The sequence below is a fragment of the Phyllobates terribilis genome, unplaced genomic scaffold, assembly GCF_046119375.1.
Source record: "Phyllobates terribilis strain yellow unplaced genomic scaffold, ASM4611937v1 Scaffold_1__5_contigs__length_1240528914, whole genome shotgun sequence".
NCBI classification, from domain to species: domain Eukaryota; kingdom Metazoa; phylum Chordata; class Amphibia; order Anura; family Dendrobatidae; genus Phyllobates; species Phyllobates terribilis.
Genome location: NW_027362761.1, coordinates 864067046 through 864081058, shown reverse-complemented (window position 1 = coordinate 864081058; position 14013 = coordinate 864067046). Strand labels below are relative to the sequence as shown.

General features: G+C 40.8%; 1 protein-coding gene across 1 annotated transcript in view; it reads right to left on the bottom strand.

The window, feature by feature from the left end:
- NFKB1 (nuclear factor kappa B subunit 1) overlaps positions 1-12205 on the bottom strand; it is a 176668-nt gene extending 164463 nt beyond the window's left edge. Inside the window, exon 1 of the mRNA XM_073639153.1 lies at positions 12023-12205. The gene's annotated coding sequence lies outside the window, so the exon portion shown is untranslated. The remainder of the gene's footprint in view (positions 1-12022) is intronic.
- Positions 12206-14013: the final 1808 nt, after the last annotated feature.

Below are 14013 nucleotides of genomic sequence, written 5' to 3'. Positions count from 1 at the left end.
AAGAATGGAGAGGTCTGTAATTTTTATCGTAGGTACACTTCAACTGTGAGAGCCAGAATCTTAAAAAACAATCCAGAAAAATCACATTTTATGATTTTTACATAATTAATTACATTTTATTGCATGAAATAAGTATTTGATACAATAGAAAAAAACAGAAATTAATATTTGGTGTTGAAACCTTTGTTTACAATTACATAGGTCAGACATTTTCTGTAGTTCTTGACCAAGCTTGCACACACTGCAGCAGGGATTTTGTTCCACTCCTCCATACAGGTCTTCTCCAGATCTTTCAGGTTTCGGGACAACATTGAGTTTCAACTCCCTCCAAAGATTTTCTATTGGGTTCAGGTCTGGAGACTGGCTAGGCCACTCCAGGAACTTGAAATGCTTCTTACGGAGCCACTCCTTAGTTGCCCTGGCTGTGTGTTTCGGGTCATTGTCATGCTGGAAGACCCAGCCAAGACTCTTTTCTTCAATGCTTTTACTGAGGGAAGGAGGTTGTTGGCCAAAATCTCGCAATACATGACCCCATCCTCCCTTCAATATGGTGCAGTCATCCTGTCCCCTTTGCAGTAAAGCACCCCCAAAGTATGATGCTTCCCCCACCATGATTCACAGTTGGGACGGTGTTCTTGGAGTTGTACTCCTAAGGCTGAGTGCCCACGTTTTTGACACGGAATTTCGGCAGCGAAAAAACGCTTAAAACGCTTGGTAATACGTGCCCCATGGTCCCCAATGATAATCCATTGACAATGATCTGCACATGCTGCAGAAATTTCCACTGCAGATTATCATTGCGGAAAAATACGCAGCATGTCCATTAATTTTGCGGACACGCAGCGTACAGTTATATGAAAAAGTTTGGGCACCCCTATTAATCTTAAGCTTAATGTTTTATAAAAACATTAAAAAAATTAAACATTAAAAAAGAACTTAGTATCTGGACGCCCTGGATAGAACACCAGTGTGATCCAGCAACTAACTCTCCGAATATTTCACCATAATACTTCAAATTGTTCCGTGGGATATATAATCAATGATTGGGCAATATAACAGTTTTTCCATCAATCTGTCTCTTTTCAAATATAATGTAGAAGCATATTGAAATTCCATTTATTGTTCAATGTTTTACATATTTTTGGTAAATACAGTTATATGAAAAAGTTTGGGCACCCCTATTAATCTTAAGCTTAATGTTTTATAAAAATTTGTGTTTTTGCAACAGCTATTTCAGTTTGATATATGTAATAACTGTTGGACACAGTAATGTTTCTGCCATGAAATGAGGTTTATTGTACTAACAGAAAATGTGCAATCTGCATTCAAACAAAATTTGACAGGTGCATAAGTATGGGCACCTCACCAGAAAAGTGACATTAATATTTAGTAGATCTTCCTTTTGCAAAAATAACAGCCTCTAGTCGCTTCCTGTAGCTTTTAATGATTTACTGGATCCTGGATGAAGGTATTTGTGACCATTCCTCTTTACAAAACAATTCCAGTTCAGTTAAGTTTGATGGTCGCCGAGCATGGACAGCCCTCTTCAAATGATCCCACAGATGTTCAATGATATTCAGGTCTGGGGACTGGGATGGCCATTCCAGAACATTGTAATTGTTCCTCTGCATGAATGCCTGAGTAGATTTGGAGCGGTGTTTTGAATCATTGTCTTGCTGAAAGATCCATCCCCTGCGTAACTTCAACTTTGTCACTGATTCTTGAACATTATTGTCAAGAATCTGCTGATACTGAGTGGAATCCATGCGTCCCTCAACTTTAACAAGATTCCCAGTGCCAGCATTGGCCACACAGCCCCAAAGCATGATGGAACCTCCACCAAATTTTAGTGTGGGTAGCAAGTGTTTTTCTTGGAATGCTGTGTTTTTTTGCCGCCATGCATAACGCCTTTTTGTATGACCAAACAACTCAATCTTGGTTTCATCTGTCCACAGGACCTTCTTCCAAAAAGAAATTGGCTTCTTCAAATGTGCTTTTGCATACCTCAGCCGACTCTGTTTGTGGCGTGCTTGCAGAAACGGCTTCTTTCGCATCACTCTCCCATACAGCTTCTCCTTGTGCAAAGTGCGTCGTATAGTTGACCGATGCACAGTGACACCATCTGCAGCAAGTTGATGCTGCAGCTCTCTGGAGGTGGTCTGAGGATTGTCCTTGACTGATCTCACCATTCTTCTTCTCTGCCTTTCTGATGTTTTTCTTGGCCTGCCACTTCTGGCCTTAACAAGAACTGTCCCTGTGTTCTTCCATTTCCTTACTATGTTCCTCACAGTAGAAACTGACAGGTTAAATCTCTGAGACAGCGTTTTGTATCCTTCCCCTGAACAACTATGTTGAATAATCTTTGTTTTTAGATCATTTGACAGTTGTTTTGAGGAGCCCATGATGCCACTCTTCAGAGGAGATTCAAACAGGAGAACAACTTGTAAGTGGCCACTTTAAGTAGCTTTTCTCATGATTGCATACACCTGGCTATGAAGTTCAAAGCTCAATGAGGTTACAAAACCAAAAAAGGGCTTTAGTAAGGCAGTAAAAAGTAGGTAGGAGTATTTAAAACAAGAAAATAATAAGGGTGCCCATACTTATGCACCTGTCAAATTTTGTTTGAATGCACATTGCACATTTTCTGTTAGTACAATAAACCTCATTTCAAGGCAGAAACATTACTGTGTCCAACAGTTATTACATATATCAAACTGAAATAGATGTTGCAAAAACACCAATTTTTATAAAACATTAAGCTTAAGATTAATAGGGGTGCCCAAACTTTTTCATATAACTGTAATTGCCGCCATTGAATTGCACTGAAACGCTTAATATCCGCATCACTATATGTGCACACGCGGATATGAAGCGATTCAATGTGCGGATGGTACCCAGGTCTGGAGAAGAGGAGACTCTCCTCCAGACCCAGGTACCATGGTACCTGTAAAAAAAAGAATTTAAAATAAAAAATAAAGATTATACTTACCTTCCGATAGCCCCCGGCCTCCTCAGCAATGCGTCCGGTGTGTTGGGCGGCTCGCGATGGTCTAAAAGGACCTTCCATGACGTAATTTAGTCATGTGACAGGTCACGCGACCGCTGACGTCGGCGGTCGCGTGACCTGTCACATGACTAAATGACGTCATGAAAGGTCCTTTCACATCACCGCGAGCAGTGCAAGAGACCGGACTCAGGGGAGAAAAGACCGAGGGCCATCAGAAGGTAAGTATAATCTTATTTTTTATTTTTTACCATTCTTATTCTTTTTTTTTAACTATTACTTGGTCACACTATATAAATACATGCACTATATAAATGCATGCATGCATTTATATAGTGTGATCAGGTTGTCAAGCACTTTTCCAAGTGATGCTAAAATCGCTTGGAAAAGCGATTGATAACCCGCATGCAGAAATGCATGCAAAAACGCTTGACAAACGCTTCTACCTGGCAGGAAAAACGCATGTAAAATCCGCATGCGTTTTTCCTGCCAGGGAGAAGCGGAAAAAATATGCAGCATTTCTGCATCGTGCGCACTTAACCTAATTCTTCTTCCTCCAAATACAGCAAGTGGAGTTGTTACCAAAATGTTCTATTTTGGTCTCATCTGACCACATGACCTTCTCCCATGCCTCCTCTGGATCATCCAGCTGGTCACTAGCGAAATTCAAAGGGGCCTGGATATGTGCTGACGTGAGCAATGGGACCCTGCGTGTACTGCAGGATTTTAATACATGACGGCGTAGTGTGTTACTAATGGTAATGTTTGAAATTGTGGTCCCAGCTCTCTTCAGGTCATTGACCCATGTAGTTCTGGGCTGATTTCTGACCTGATTTCTCAGATTCATCCTTACCCCAAGAGACAAGATCTTGCATGGAGCCCCAGACCGAGGAAGATTGACAGTCATCTTGTGCTTCTTCCATTTTCTAATAGTCGTGTCAACAGTTGTTGCTTTCTCACCAAGCTTTTTGCTTATTGTCCTGTAGCCCATCCCAGCCTTGTGCAGGTCTACAATTTTGTCCCTGGTGTCCTTAGACAGCTCTTTGATCTTGGCCATGGTTGAGAGGTTGGAGTATGACTGATTGGGTGTGTGGACAGGTGTCTTTTATACAGGTAATGAGTTCAAACAGGTGTAATTAATACAGGTAATGAGTGCAGAGTAGGAGGGCTTCTGAAAGAAATAGCTAACAGGTCTGTGAGAGCCAGAATTCTTGCTGGTTGGTAGGTGATTAAATACTTATTTCATGCAATAAAATGCAATTTAATTATTTAAAAATTATACAATGTGATTTTCTGGTTTTTATTTTTAGATTCTGTCTCTCACAGTTGAAGTGTATCTACGATAAAAATTACAGACCTCTCCATTCTTTGTAGGTGGGAAAACTTGCAAAATCAGTAGTGGATCAAATACTTATTTTCCCTACTGTAGCTGTAAGCGTGCTTGTTTTTTTGTAGGATGTTTTAGTATCCATTGTTGCCACACTGGGGTACCTACAATATTTTAACACTGTTTATTCTATTTTTTTGAGAGGCAGGATGAACAAAAAAACAGCAATTCTAACATTGTTTTTCATTGTTTTCAAGAGAGACCAATAACTGACAGAGCTAAGGCCCTGTTTATATATACTATATTTATTTTTATTTTTGGATATACTTTGCGATCATAAAAAATTGGAAACAAACTGTATTAAATGCGAGAGGAAATATAAAATCTGTTACAAATGGATCAAAACAGATTCATTCAAAAACAGAAACTATGGTTTCCATTTTGCATCCATCTTTGCTCCGATTGTAATGGATCTGTTTTGTTTGTTCTTTTTAATACTGCATCTGTTACTAACGGATGACAAATGGACATGTGAACATGGCCTAAAAGAAAAATCTGTAGTTTTTTCATTTTAGTTTAATAAACATTATTGTTCCTCTTTTATCAAATCTCTTTTAGTTCCTCTATGACTGAGATTGAATCTCAGAGGTGTCAATGGAGTGACAAAGGGAGCAACGGCCATGCAATTACAGAGTTAAACAGCTGAGATTGATGGTATATTTGATCTTAGTCATTAAATAGAGGTTACAGATATATAATCTTGTGCTATTACTGCAACAAACTATTACGGCTTACGTTAAAGGGAAGTTAGGACCAGAAAATGACCTATTGTTTGACGAGGTCTTTGTGTTACATTTACCGGTATTTAAAAAGAAAATGACAGGGTTTTTTCTATCTTTACTCTTAAAAAATAATAGTAATCTTGCAATTTTCACATTGGTGACTGGGGCTTTTTAGATTTATACTTGTTGTTCTTTTAAGAAAACTTTTCAGCAGGCTACTTATTATCAAAGACAGGAATACAATGACCAGTAAGGGTGCTTTCACACTGCGCTTTGTCCTACATTCGTTGGTCCCATCGGGGCTTACGTCCGAACCCCCCACAAAACGGGATTCAGGTGTAGACGCTGACAGGGCCATTGACTATAATGGTGTCGACTGAGTCAATGTGTGCTCTGTCGTTCATCATTTTCCGGCATATACGTTTACTGGAGGCGGACACCACACCAAGACGTAGTAGACTGCATGTTAGGGCGCAGACAGACGGCCGTATTACTCGCGCTAGGATCGCATCACAATCCTCGGAGTGGCCGTCAGCTCTTCTGAACTGAGCACGACCGCTCCATAGAAATACATGCTGTCACACCCAGGTCAGGTGAGCCAACGACCAGTCTGAGGATTGCGATGCGATCCTCGCACGAGTAATATGGCCGTGTGACTGCGACCTTGGTGTCCGCCTCCAATAGGCGTATACGCCCAAAACCTGATTTAAACAATCAATCATTTTCTGATGGTAGCTTCCCTTTAAGTGTGTAGCTGCTGAAACATAATCGATGAACGAAGTGCTTGTCTAATAAATGACAATGTTACTGATTAACATGGGTTTAACCTTAAGACACCCAGCTATGAGTTGATTTTGCCAAGGGAGTCTAAATCCAATCAGACTGCTGTTAGAGAACGAAGTACTGCTATAACTTCCATATCGGAGCTCGCCCCTATTATCCCTGCATCTGTCACTAGGCGCTGCCACAATTTCATTGTGGACAATGCAGGGCAACACAAGAGCAGTTCTGTTAAGTGATTTCTGGGACATTTGGTGCAGTTCAGGCAGGGAATTTGTGGGTTAGGGTATGTGCCCACTTAGCATTTTTCAAGCGTATATGCTGCAGAATTTCCGCAGCGTACACACTTGTGAAACGCTATGTAATCCGCCCCCCATGGTCCCCAAGGGGATTCTGCAAGTTCAATGCCCATGCTACGGATTTTTCCGCAGCATTTTTGTTGCGCAGAAAAATAAGCAGCATGTCAATTAATTTTGCGTTTCCGCAAGCGGAAATGCCTTTGTAATGCAATAAAAAACGCAAGGCAATTCTGCATGTGGAAATCGCGCGATAAACGCGTGCGGAATTCCACATGCGTTTATCCGGGAGAGAACATGGAGAAATGAAGCAGAAAATTTCTGCTTCATTTCCGCAGCGTGGGCACATAGCCTTAATACCTTAATATTGTTCATCTAATTAGCTCCTTGCTGTGAGCCAATAAAAAAAAGTGCATTTCACTTTTTTGAAGCGGATCCTGAAGGAAACCTTTCAAAATTAGGCAAAACCAAATCAAAAGGCTACAGGACATTTCAGTAAAGAAAAACCGATCCAAAACTCTCCCATACTGCTTCAGCAAAAGGAAAACTCCTCCAAAAACTCCATCTAAAAAAGTGTTTCCTGAAGCAAAAACAAAGCAAAAATATAGCTTAACCCCCTGTATGACATCCATGAAGGGCCAATGGACAGGAGTTTTTAGGGCTGAGTTAAATTTTGACAATATAATTTTTTGCATTTCATCAGTCATATTTTTTTCTTCTAGTAGCTGTTTGCCGCCCTTGTTTTGTAGGACTTGCAGATTTTCTACATTTGATTTTGATGTACATATAAACTAATCTTACAGTTACAGTTATGAGAATTTTTAATAATGAAGCATGGAAAACTGACTGGTGGAGCTGAAGCACATTTGTCTCTCACGGCTGTCCTTCAGCTTTATTGGCCGGCATGATCACCACCATGTATGTAGAGCTGTGGGAATAAGAATTGTCTAATCCTCTTCTACAGGAGAGTACCGATCCCCAGCCTCCTGGCTTTCTACTTGCTGGGGGGTGGGGGGCTGTTGTGCGTGGCACTGTTTCAAACTGTTTCTGCATGCGGATTTGAGGTCCCAATGCACTTGAAAAACGCAAGTCAAATCCGCATGTAAAAACGCGTCAAAAACGCGTGTAAAATCCGCAAGCGTTTTTGGCTGCCAAGAACATGCAGAAACGCTGCAGAAATTTTCTGCTTCATTTCTGCATCGTGGGCACATAGCCTAAAACTGACCGGATCAGGAACTAACAGTGTACACCACTGATCTGACCATAGAAGCACCTGAAAGCCTTATTGGAAAGGGCTTGCATGCACGGTGAATGTTTGGCCACCGCTGTTAGACTGCAGTGATGTTTGGTGACCTAGGCAATAAGCAGTAAACGAATTAAAAATCATTGCATTCCAGTGGAGGAGATTTGCAAGGTGTAAATTGTAAAGTTGCTTCCTTTTACAAACACTTTGCAATTTTACACCTCAAGGCCACGGCCCCCCTATCAGTATTCGGTCAGTATTTTTTCTCAGGAGTGGGAGCCAAAACCAGGAGTGGGTGATAAATGCAGAATTGGTCACTTGTTTCTATTATACCTTTTCTCTGATTGTTCCTCACCTGGTTTTGGCTTCCACTCCTGAGAAAAAATACTGAACGAATACTGACCAAATACTGATAGTGGGGCCGTGGCCTAATTCAATGGTCAGTGCACTCTGACACTCGCCCATTCAAGTCTACGGGTGTATAAAAACCCGTTTTTTTTGAGGGGAGGATACATTACAATTCTTTTCAATAGAAAACTGTAAATAGTCGAGTCAATTAATAACTGCTGCTGTAAAAAAATGGATTGCATACAACTGACAAATGAGAAACAATTTGTTCGAGTTTTCTTTGGCGATTATTTTTTTTTTATCGTGTTAACTTAGCTCTACAGACATTTCTACAACAAAATCTGCTGAGCGTGACTCCACCTAAGGCTATAGTCACTCATGCGTGTGGCACGTCCTTCCTTGTGCCCCCCGTTATTTTTTTTCTTACACAGCACGCTGACCCATAGTTTTATTGATCCGTACATCAGTTTTCAAAATGGATCTTAGTCTCTGGTCCAAGAGACTGAAACTATGGCCACATTCACATGTTCAGTATTTGGTCAGTATTTTATATCCGTATTTGTAAGCCAAAACCAGAAGTGGGAGAAAAATACAGAACTGGTGACGTGTTTCTATTATACTTTTCCTCTGATTGTTCTACTCCTGGTTTTGGCTTACAAATACTGATGTAAAATACTGAACGTGTGAACGTGGCCTAAGTCCTATTTTCATCCACTTCGGGGATCAGACTCGGCTATTATGAAGTCTATGAAGAACAGTTTAAAACAGGTGACACATTGAACACATTGTACTTCACAGTTCCATCTATTTTTACCTGATATATATGTCAATGGACATAAAAGTTCAAGAAGTCTACCAGCAACTAGGATGACACCTGAGAAAAAAAAATGGTCCATTTCTCCGGAATGAGAACACACACACGGATGCGTGACTGTAGCCTAAGGCTGAATGTTTAGACATCCGTGAAACAAGGTCCGTGTATAAACCATGATGTACGGACTGGCCACAGGTCTCCCAACATCAACTCAGCAGCCTCATATATGCCTATGGGGCAACTGCGTTCATGTTGGGAGGCCTGTGGCCAGTCCGCACATCACAGTCAGAACATGGACTGTGTTTCACAGATGTCTAAATTCGGCCTTGAAGAGGATCTGTCACTAGATGTTACAATATAAATTGCATACATTATTACATCGATCTCTTAAACATGATAAGGCTGGTGTACTCACTTTGATGATCCATGTGAAAATACCTGTACAGGCCTGAATTAAAGCATGTGAGTCCAAATGCTCATTACAAAGGGGTTTTCCCACATGAAATATTGACCTAACTAAAAAGTCAACAATATCCAATTGGTGGGATTCTGACACCTAGTACTCTATCTGTTGTTAGCTTTGGTGAGAACTGCACATCACCTCCTTTTCCTGTGAGATCTAGACAGCGGAAGCTACACACTGAATGGGGCTGTGCTGGTCAGATCCATTCAATGTTTATATCTGGCTGTCACTAGAGCTAATAAGATCTGAGCAGTGCTGGTGACGGATATCGGATCCCACCAATCTAGTATTGACAACCTAGTCAAAAGACAGGACATTAATATTAGATGCCCAGAATAGCCCTTTAATATAAACAAGGAAAATTTCCAAAGATGATTATACAGCTTTTCTGACATGGATTTTCAAAGTAAGCACATACGTCTTATCAGGTTTAAGAGATCTATATAATATTGCACATACAGTTTACTGTATATTGTGAAATCTGGTGACAGATCCAATTGGAAGTCTGATTTTCTTTGTTAAAAAATCAAAAACTGATGAAACAAGACAGGCATGCAGTCATCAGTGTTTTTAACTTTCAGTTCATTTTTCAAGGCTAAGATCCTCTGCACTTTACAGTACCATCAAAGTGAACAAGACTTCTGAAATCTCATGCACAATCTTATTTTATCCTTTCAGATTTGAACCATGAGAGCATTTTTTCACATCTACAGCATGTCAATTCTTTCAGAGCTTTTGCAACGTTTTTTTCACATATTCAAATGAATGGGAAAAACCATAAGTTAAAAATGCGTAAAAAAACACGTGTATTTTACTACCAATACTCTGTTTTTTGGGAATTTTTTTAAGTCACATTAGTATATGTATATATTGCCGTTAGTTACACCAAATATAAAGTATTCCATAATGTTTGATACATTTGGTGAATCTTTGGTCTACAGCTATCTTTCCAATTTTATGCCCCCTCCCCCCCCATCTACTGGAGTGAGAATTATGACTTTTTCTGGCAAGTTATAATTCATAAATCGAGCTTAGGCCATGTTCACACGTTCAGTATTTGGTCAGTATTTTACATCAGTATTTGTAAATCAAAACCAGGAGTGGAACAGTCAGAGGAAAAGTATAATAGAAACATGTCACCACTTCTGTATTTGTCACCCACTCCTGGTTTTGGTGAAATGAGGTAACGTCAGAACTATTTTCCCAGCTACCCATGTGCAATTTTCCTTCAGAGCGGAGTAAATTCCAAAAATGGCAAATCTTTGCGCAGAAGCAATGTATGACAAATTTTGGGACATTTCAACATAAAAAAACTGGAGTAAAAGCCTTGATAAATTCCCCCAATTTATTTGTGCCTTTTTCTTCACTTTTGGTGCACTTTTTGGTCTGTGGAGTTTTTTTCAAGACCCCGGAATGACGTTTTTCAACAACGCTATTCTGAACAGTAACAAAAAATGTATATGGAGGAGCATTAAAATGCAGGCAGAAAATCTGATGTTTGAAGTGTGGGTTTTTTTATGCTTTTTATACAATTTTTTTTTACATTTGATTCATTTTGTCCAGACATCTTTGGTGTTCTGATAAGAAACCTATGGAAGAAATATCATACCTTCCACATGCTGTGTTTTGATGAACTGCTACTGAATTGTCACAAACCAAAAGAAAAGTGTGAACACTGTCCCATATTTCAGTCCATACAGAAAAATTACTGCATTTCAGCCCAAAAAATCCAACATGAAAAATGCAGCTAAAACATCCGCTACTTTCATGTGCTGTGACCCAAATTTGGGATTTCTATCAGGGGCTGTGCACATGATCCGGAGATGCTGCGGGTTTGAAATTGCATGTTATGTAGAGTCAAACCTGCAGCGGGTAGATGTTACAGCATAGTGGACGGGACTTGTAGAAATCCCATGTCCACTATGCGTCTCCGTGCACCTGCGGATCACCAACGGAAACTGACAAGTGGAGAGTCTTTCCAGACCCGCAGCATGTCAATTCCTCTTGACCTAACCTCTATGAGGAAAGTCCGCAGGTGGAAAAAATGGCGCCGCTCATTTGTATAATGAATGGAAGCCGCCGAGGCTATGCCGGATCATCGGGGATGCAGGCGGGTACACATCGTGTGCATATAGCCTCACTTTTCACAGCAAGAACAGTGGAAGCCACAACGATGCCAGTAAAGTCAATGGGGTCCATCAGCATTAGCTGGTATCTGGCAACTCTGTCGTCGCTTCATAATAAAGGGAATCTATTATGTTTGTGTGGGAAAATTATATATCATTTGTCAAATATTTATCAATTTTACAAATATTTATCACTCTGTATACATTTTACAAATATTTAGCACTCTGTATACATTTTACAAATATTTAGCATTTTGTATCAATTTTCTGAATATTTCGCATTTCGTATCCATGTTGCATTGCACCTACCAATACAAAAGTTTGAGTCTAAGGTGTGCTATGTTCACATCAGCGTAAGGCGCTCCGCTCCATCAGACAGCGCTGTCCTTGCCGTTATAAGTCAACGGGGTCTGAGGGGCCATGTTGGCAGGTCTGGCACATCGCAGATGGGAATAAAGCTCTGAGCATCTGTCAGTCAGAACAATCTGACGGCCCGCCGGCTAGTGAGGCTGCATGTAATCATTCACACACGAGGTAACGGATGACAACACGTCTCAGGCAGGAACCAGAAACTTTCTAGACAAATACGGATGTCAGCCTGTGACTGCCAGGTGGTGACCACCATAAGGAGTGCGGGACCCTCACACTGCGTCCTAGTCACACAGTGGTGACATTATAAGGGCTGAATAATTCCATATAAGCGGACACAGACCTGGCTGTCCCCTCTGTGTCATCATATTCTCTATTCTGCCTCCACCTGCCCAGTGCTTGGAAAGTGTCCACAGACTTTGCCGGTGGGCAGCTGGGCTTTGCAGTTCCACAGCAGGTGGTAGTGTTACCTGTTAGGGGCTGCTCTCCTGCGGTGACATAGGGTCCAGCAGTGATGATGAGGGAGCTGCTCGCTGGCCAGAGCCCGCAGGCTTCTTCTGGTGGCCGAGCTCCTTTCAGTTTCCTTGTTTTGTCGGGGCTCGGGGCGGGGGTTAGTGAGCTCGGCTCATCACCATGGTTCCTCCTCCTCCCAGGCTGGAGGTGTGGAGGAGCTGCTCTGCTCACAAGAAGTCGCTCTTGTTCTCACTTCCTGACTGGAATTTCCCATTAGTGTCAGTGTAGTGAGAGGAGGCCTGCTAATAAAATGTCGCGCTCAGAGGAATGACGACACGTCATGGGGATTTTACGTCTTGTGGTTTGACATAAATGTCTCCATGGTCTGCACTGATACAAATATCAGCATCTTCTGAGGAGACCCCCTGCAAAACAGGATTCGATACCACATTTATAGCGTTTTTTATGTTTTGGTGCTTTTACGCAATAAAAAAATATTTTATAGAAAAAACGATTTTTGTATCACTTTATTCTGAGAGGTATAACTTTTTTATTTTTCCGCTGATGGAGCTGTATGGCAGCTTGTTTTTTGCGTGACAAGATGTCGTTTTCAGAGGTACCATATTTATTTACATTCGTCTTTTTGATCGGGTTTTATTCCACTTTTGTTTGGCGGTATCATGATAAAGCACTGTTTTTTTATTTATTTTTTTACGGTGTTCACTGAAGGGGTTAATTAGCGGGACAGTTTTATAGGTCAGGTCGTTCTGGACGTGGCAATACCAAATATGTTTACTTTTTTTTTTCATAAAAAATATTTTTTTATGGGTACAATATATTATTTTTTTTTATTATTTTGTTTTTTTAATATTCTTACAATTCTTTTTTTTACTTTTACACTCTGTCCCACTATGGGACTTTCACGAATTGCAGGCTGATCGCTTGTATAGGATAGGGACGCAGGAGCATTCCTATACTATGTAAACTGTCAGTTTTGCACTTACACACAAAGTTGCCCGATCATGCGCTGCGCATGATCTGGCAACTTTCCTACCATTGGTGAACTGGATGTCGTCATGAAATCATGGGCTCCGATCCGAAGGCAGAGGGGCTTTCTTCTCTCTGCCTGCTTGCTACATGCTGCATCGCAGCATTTATTGGGTTAAAGTGCCGGGAGCGGTGCGGGCACTGCTCCTGGCACTGAGTGCTGGGTGTCAGCTGGCAGAATCAACTGACTACCGGCGGTGATAGTGCGCGTACAGCCTCTGTGCACTCAAAATCTATATGTCCCTGGTCAATAAATACCAGGCCATAGGAACGTATGGCTACGTCTCATGTCAGAAAGGGGTTAAAGAAGCATTCCCATACAGTATTTATATATTTTTTATTAAATGTGTATATATGTATATTAACCCCTTTACCCCCGAAGGTGGTTTGCACGTTAATGACCAGGCCAATTTTTACAATTCTGACCGGTCACTTTATGAGGTAATTACTCTGGAACACTTCAACGGATCCCACTGATACTGAGATTTTTTTTGCGATATATTGTACTTCATGATAGTGGTAAAATTTCTTTGACATGACTTGCATTTATTTGTGAAAAATACAGAAATTTGGTGAAAATGTAGCAATTTTCAAACCTTGAATTTTCATGGCCTTAAATCAGAGAGATATGTCACACAAAATAGTTAATAAATAATATTTCCCACATGTCTACTTTACAGCAGCACAATTTTGGAACCAAAACCCTAGCATAACCCTACTACAACCCTAACCCTAGAGTTTATTTTTTACGCCGTTCCTCGTGCAAAATAAGTGATTAGACGACTTTATTTTTCAGGTCAGTGCAATTACAGCAATACCAGAATCATATTGGGTTTTATGTTTGGCAGCTGTCACACACTAAGGCTATGTGCCCACGTTGCGGACCTGAAGCATATTTTTTACGCTTCTCCCTGGCGGGAAAATCGCATGCGGATATTACATGCGGTTTTCCCGCCAGGTA